The 6,613-nt window shown below is 32.9% G+C and overlaps 1 pseudogene; it reads left to right on the top strand.

The window, feature by feature from the left end:
- Window positions 1–5,662, top strand: LOC8264999 (annotated as a pseudogene).
- The last annotated feature ends 951 nt before the right edge of the window (window positions 5,663–6,613 follow it).

The raw sequence follows: 6,613 nt of genomic DNA, 5'->3' as shown, positions 1-6,613 counted from the left end.
ATGGCATTTGTGGATAACTTCTATAACTCTAGCCAATTCTTTCAATGCATTTGTTCATTGTTTATAACACTTATCCCAAAGGTCGAATGTGCTTTGACTCCTAAAGATTTTAGACCCATTAATTTAATGGGCAGCCTATACAAGATAATTGCAAAAGTGTTATCCTTAAGTTTATGTTTGGTATTGGGTTCTATGATTGATGATAGGCAATCTGCCTTTATCAGTGGGAGGTAAATTCTAGATGGAACTTTTATAGCTAATAATGTTGTAGACTCCCTTATAAGAGAAAAGAAAAAAGGAGTGGTTTTCAAGCTGAATTTTGAGAAAGTCTTTGATATTTTGTCATGGAGCTATATCCTAAAAATGTGTGAATGTATGGGTTTCAACACAAAATAGATCTCCTGGATGAAAATTTGTCTCAATTCTGCTTCAATATGGGTTCTAATCAATGTGTCGCTTATTGAATTGATAGAACTTGATAGGGGTATTAAGGGAATCCTCTCTTGCCATTCATTTTTTTGGTAGCGGTAGAAGGGCTTAGTCGTATATTCACAATGCCATTGATGTTAATATGTTTTATGTTATAGAGTTTAGACAAGGTAATTTATCAATTTCTTTTCTCCAATTCACACATGATACTGTGGTTTTCTACTCTACTGATATTGTAATACTTAGCAACCTGAAATAGCTTTTGAGATGCTTTGAAATCCTTTTCAACCTAACGATAAACTTCCATAAGAGTTCATTAGTAGTAATAAACATTGAACAACCTTGGATTATAAATGTATCATAGTCCCTTAGATGTAAAATTGTGTCCTCCTAATTCAGTATCTTTGCTTCCCTTTTGGTACAAAGCCCCATTGAATATCCAAATAACAGTCGATAATAACAAAATGAAAAAGAAACTCAACTGTTGGAAGGTAAACATCTGTCATTAGTTGGATGGCTCACACTTATTAAGGTTGTCTTGAATAATCCGCCCTTATACTATATGTCTCTCTTAGAATACTGGTGGGAGTGGCAAAAGAGTTAACCAAAATCCAGAGAAATTTTTTCTGGAATAGGATCTCTATTAGGAAAAGGTAATTTCAATCAATTGGAACCTGATACAACAGGCAAAGAAACTTGGTGGGCTAGGAGTGGGTTCTTTGAAAGATAAAAATTCAGCTCTTCTATTTAAATGGTTGTGGAGATATATGGATAAACAACAAGCTCTATGAAAGGAAGTCATAAGTTGCAAACATGGTCTTAACCCAAATTTAATTCCAATAATCAAAAGTGATGAATATGATATTTAGAAGTCTATTATTTCATATGGGTTAAAAGTCTAAAATGTAAGGAAATCATTAAAAAGGGAAATGAGGTACTGTGTGGCAGAAGGTAATCATATATAGTTTTGGCAAGACACTTGGCTTAGTCTATTACGTTGGCAGAAAAGTACCCAAGATTATATGGATTCTCTTTGAATCAGAACTCTTATATAAGCGATCTTGGCATTTAGGATGGGTGAAATGGATTTTTTTTTGAAATTTGACTTGGAGAATAGTCATCTATTCTTGGGAAAACCAATTATTACAACAACTAATGGGCACATTTTCTAACATCAAACCTAAAGCTTCTTTTAATGATAAGTTGGTATGGAGCTTCAATACAAATGGTAAGTTCTTTGTAAAGTCCTTATGCAAATAGTTGGTATTAGTATCTACAACAAAGACAACCTATAGACCGACAGTTTGGAAGATGTAGCACCAACCAAAGTACAACCTTTTATATGGATGGCACTGTTGAACAAACTTAATACTAGAGACAACCTATTCAGAAAAGGAGTAACATCTATCAAAACTCTTACCCCATTTGCAGATCAAACCAAAAGAGTGTAGTTCATCGCTTCATTCACTGTATAGTATGGCGGAGACTATCGTCTAAGTTTTTAATTGTTAAGACTATGTTTGGTGGGCACTAAATTGAATTGTTTGATCAATGGTCTTACTTCACCAAAAGCCAATTCCAGTCTAAATTCATGAATTCTCTTTTCTTCTCCTTCCTTTAGAGTGTGTGGTGATATGAAAATGAGATTATCTTCAACATGTCTCTATCTGATTAAAATATATGCTTTGATTTGATAATCATCAAGTTATCCTCTTGGATCTTGGCTGCCAAATTGCCATTCCTTTAGTAAGATAATCAGTTAATCTTTTGTTCAGTGAGTGCAAATAATTGGGAACCTATTTACAAAAATCTTGCCTGTATCATTTGGAAACCTCTACCAATCCTTTAATATAAATGGAATATTGATGTGTCCATTAAAGGAAAACTGGTCAATCGAATATATGAGGTGTTTTATGAAATTCTAAAGGTCACTTTATTAGCATCTTCTCCTACCCCACAAGTTTAAAAGACTCTGATAAAGCTGAGCTTCTCGCTATTATAAAGGCTATCCAACTTTCTGTCTCCCATATGTTCCTCAAGAATCAAGTCACAATTTTCGAATCTGATTCTTCAAAAACCATAAGTTAGGTTAATGACACAGCTAAGGAAGGCCTTTGGAGGTTATAAGATGCTCTCAATGAAATAAAGGATTTGTGCAGGTCTTTAGCCTCAATAATCAGGTAATGATACTGTTGATGCACTAGAAAAGATCGTTATGGAGAGATTCCAAGACTTCATTGCCTGGTTACTACAGAGAAACAAATTCCTTAGTCCTACTCCTATTCTGTGGTGTCCGCAGTACTTTTACAAACCAATAGTGTAGCAAACTGTCCTTTCTCGGCAGTCTTCTAATCTTTTCTTCCCCTCTTTGTACTCTAAGGTCTTTGAGATTTTTCACATGCAATTTGGTGCTCTATGAACTATTTTCAGGGTTTATAGTAGCTATGCTTCAAATTGCATGTTTTTTTTCCATTTAATAATAATAATCAATAAAAATAATCATTAATTATCAATATATAAATAGAAATGCATATACATACATGATTTCATCACGAATATGATACAATAGATCTCATAGTAGAATCCTAAACCTCAAATCTACTAGTCCAAGCTCTTGATCCAATAGAACTGACGTCCATATGAAATAACTGTCAAACCAGGGACGTTAAAATCTTTTATCCAAGATATTGATGGCCATATGAGATAATTTTTTAATTAGGGACCTTACCTTCAATACACAATATTAAAATGTCTCCCAAACATAAGTATAGAGAGCTACGCTTGAAGCATTCAACAAATATATATAAACTCACCTCATATTATCAATTGAACACTAATTTATATGTTAACCAATCAAAATTAAATATCAAATTACATTATTCATAACTTCAATAATATTTAATTGACTAGTTAAAGTCTCCAATCATAATAAGTTAACTCGGATAACCTTAATTATTCAATTAAATTATAATTAATATCATTTATAATAAATTAATAATTCTAATAAACTAATTAATATTAGGTTTGGATTTGAGATTGCTATGCCGATTCAGTTTAACCTACGCCACCACAGAGTCTAGGAAAACAAGAAATAAACTTCTATCCGTTGATATCGGAATCCAGTCATCGAAAATTTTTTGTTCACACTGAAAGAATTGTAATCCAAGGACACTAACATGAAGCTTCCAATCTTAGGAGGCAAAATCGACCTCAGATTGACTAGAAAACGACAGTAGGGGGTTGAACCAACGACAAGAACGAGTGGCGCTTTTCTCTCACTTCAATTCGTCCAAACTGGGCCATTTCTGGCAAAATTAATAGTGGAAAATCTTCACAATGTCAGAAAAGCCACCTGGCAAGAGTTTGGCGGCGAACAGTGGTCTGATTTACGCGTCCAAATAAAAAATAAACTTTTAATTTACGATACTTGGATCTAAAAAATATCTTCATTAAATAAATACACTTAAATAAATGGAATAAGTATTTATTAATTAAACCGAATTAAAAATAGACAATAATAATATAAAGTACATATCTATAAATTAAAATCATAATAAAAGATAACACACACATTTATATTTTAGATAATTAACCAATAATAAATGTTTAGTGATTAACATCTAAATTTTATTTTAAAATTTTAATTTATCAAAATGCCTCTAAAGAATTAAGTAAATAAAATTAAAATATATTGGGTATTACACTTCCAATATTAGTACAGATTGAAATATGGAGGAGGTGAATGAGAGGGTGACTTTATGTTTGAAACTTCCCAAGAACTCATCTCTTTCATTTTTAATTACTAATTTTTTGTGTTGATAATATTTCAATCATGATATTTACCACTTGTATTAAGAATACTTAATCATGAGTTCAATAATATTAACTGTCATTTAAATTATTTTACTAATTCTTTTGAAAAAATTGAATTCTGATAAAACCTAATGAGTTAATTATTTAAATACCCTAAGTTTTATTAGATCACACTAGTAAGTTTTTTCATTTTCAAAGATGGATTTGATATTTTAAATATGGTATATTGGTATTAAAAAAATTCAAATTTTATAGCGTTTTGGATTGAGGAAAAGGAGAGCCTGTAAAATCTTAGAGAAAAATACTTCCGAGAAAATGGTGGCCACCTGTTACAGCAAAGACTTTCTGAACATGATCAAAGCTCTGTCAAGTCAGCTCAAATATTGACTGAAAGAGAACTGAGAAAATCAACAAATAACTTCCATGACAGTCGAATCTTAGGTAAAGGAGGACAAGGTACAGTCTACAAAGGAATACTACCTGATAATCAGATAGCTGCTGTTAAGAAGTAGAAAATTGGAGATGAAACTCAAGTTGAACAATTCATCAATGAAGTTACTATCCTCTCTCAAATCAATCACAGAGATGTGGTGAAACTATTAGACTGCTGCCTGGAGACTCGAGTCCCATTGCTGGTTTATGAATTTGTGAGAAATGGCACCCTCTATGAACATATACACGATTATGGCAGTCTTGGAAGGACTTGGATTCCATGGGAAACTTGTTTGAAGATAGCTACTGAAGTTGCAGAAGCACTTTCTTACATGCATTCTCCTGCTTCTACTCCGATCATTCATCGTGATATCAAGTCTGCGAACGTGCTTCTAGACGAGAATCTCACTGCCCAAGTATCCGATTTCGGAGCTTCGAAGTTAATCCCTTTGGATACGAGTGAGTTGACAACGCTTGTGCAAGGCACTTTAGGATATTTAGATCCTGAATACATGCACTCAAGCCAGTTGACAGAAAAGAGTGATGTTTATAGCTTCGGGGGTTGTGCTTGTGGGTTACTGACAACAAAGAAAGCAATATCTTTCGCAAGGCGAGAAGAAGAGAGAATTTGGCTTTGTATTTTGTTACTTCACTTAAAGAAAATCGGTTGCTTGAAGTTCTTGATGGGAAACTATTGAATGAAGAAAATACTGACCAGTTGAAGGCAGTGGCAATGTTGGCAACGAGTTGTTTAAGTGTAAGAGGAGAGGAAAGGCCTGCAATGAAGGATGTAGCAATTGAATTACAAGGTCTCTGTTCAGTAGAGAAACATCCATGGGAGAACCAAGATTCATGTGCAGAAACTGAAGATGAGAGTTTGCATGCAAAACCATCTGTCAGTTTTCCTAACGGTACTAGTAACACTGTGACGACCGAGTTTGATAGTATTCTGAAATCAGTAGCTTTCGAAATTGGAACTGGGCGATGATGGGTTTTTCTACGTGGATTCTCCATTTTAGTTCTTGAGATTCTTTCGAGAGGTGTAATTTATGTTCTGAGGAATACATTATGTAATGGGATTATCGACCTGTCATCTTTTTTTCATGCATTTCACCTAATGTCCAAAGACAATCCATATTATTACTAGTTAATTGTAATTTAATTCTATATTACATCTTTAGTTTAAGGCCTAATTCACTCTAGAAAATTCCAAATAATTTCGTTTTTTCATATATTTAAAATTAGCCTGATTTGAATATAATTTTGGCTAATCTATTAACTTGGTCAAAATTAAGCTAATATGGTATCCACATTTTAAATTGGTATGATAATTATTGTAAACTTTATTATTATTTGCTGCTTTCAACAAATTTAATTCCTGCGTGGGTGTAGAAATAGTGGCAAGAGATTCAAGCAATGTAATTCAAGATAGATACAGTCAAGTGTAACCTGGGATAAAGTGCATGTATGGTTCTCGTGTATTCATTTGGTACTATAATTTATAAATAAAAATTAATAGTATTTTTTCTCTCTATTAATGAATCGGGCAACAATTTTTAGCAATTTTATGTTGATGTGTCAGTCGAATTTTTCATCAGATAACATGTCACGTTGCTTAATATATCAATTTATCCAGTTTGACATATTAAATTGATACATTAAAAATAGCTGGCGAGAAATTCGGCTACCATATTAGCACAAAATAATCAGAAACTGTGCAAATACCGTCTTCTAATTCATTAATGGGAAAGAAGATACAATTTAATTTTGATTTATAAGTTACAATAGCACCAAATGCCCATATAATTATAATATTATTTATATATTTTACCCGTACCCTGCTATTACCTGCCCTTTCATCCTTGAAACCTTGCCTTTAGAGATGCCATGAAGTGGGCAATTTCAAGAGATTGGGTGGAGGTCAAATTTGAGGGTGACG

Source organism: Ricinus communis, chromosome 2 (assembly GCF_019578655.1).
Source record: "Ricinus communis isolate WT05 ecotype wild-type chromosome 2, ASM1957865v1, whole genome shotgun sequence".
Taxonomy (NCBI): domain Eukaryota; kingdom Viridiplantae; phylum Streptophyta; class Magnoliopsida; order Malpighiales; family Euphorbiaceae; genus Ricinus; species Ricinus communis.
This window is presented reverse-complemented; position numbering and strand designations above follow the sequence as displayed.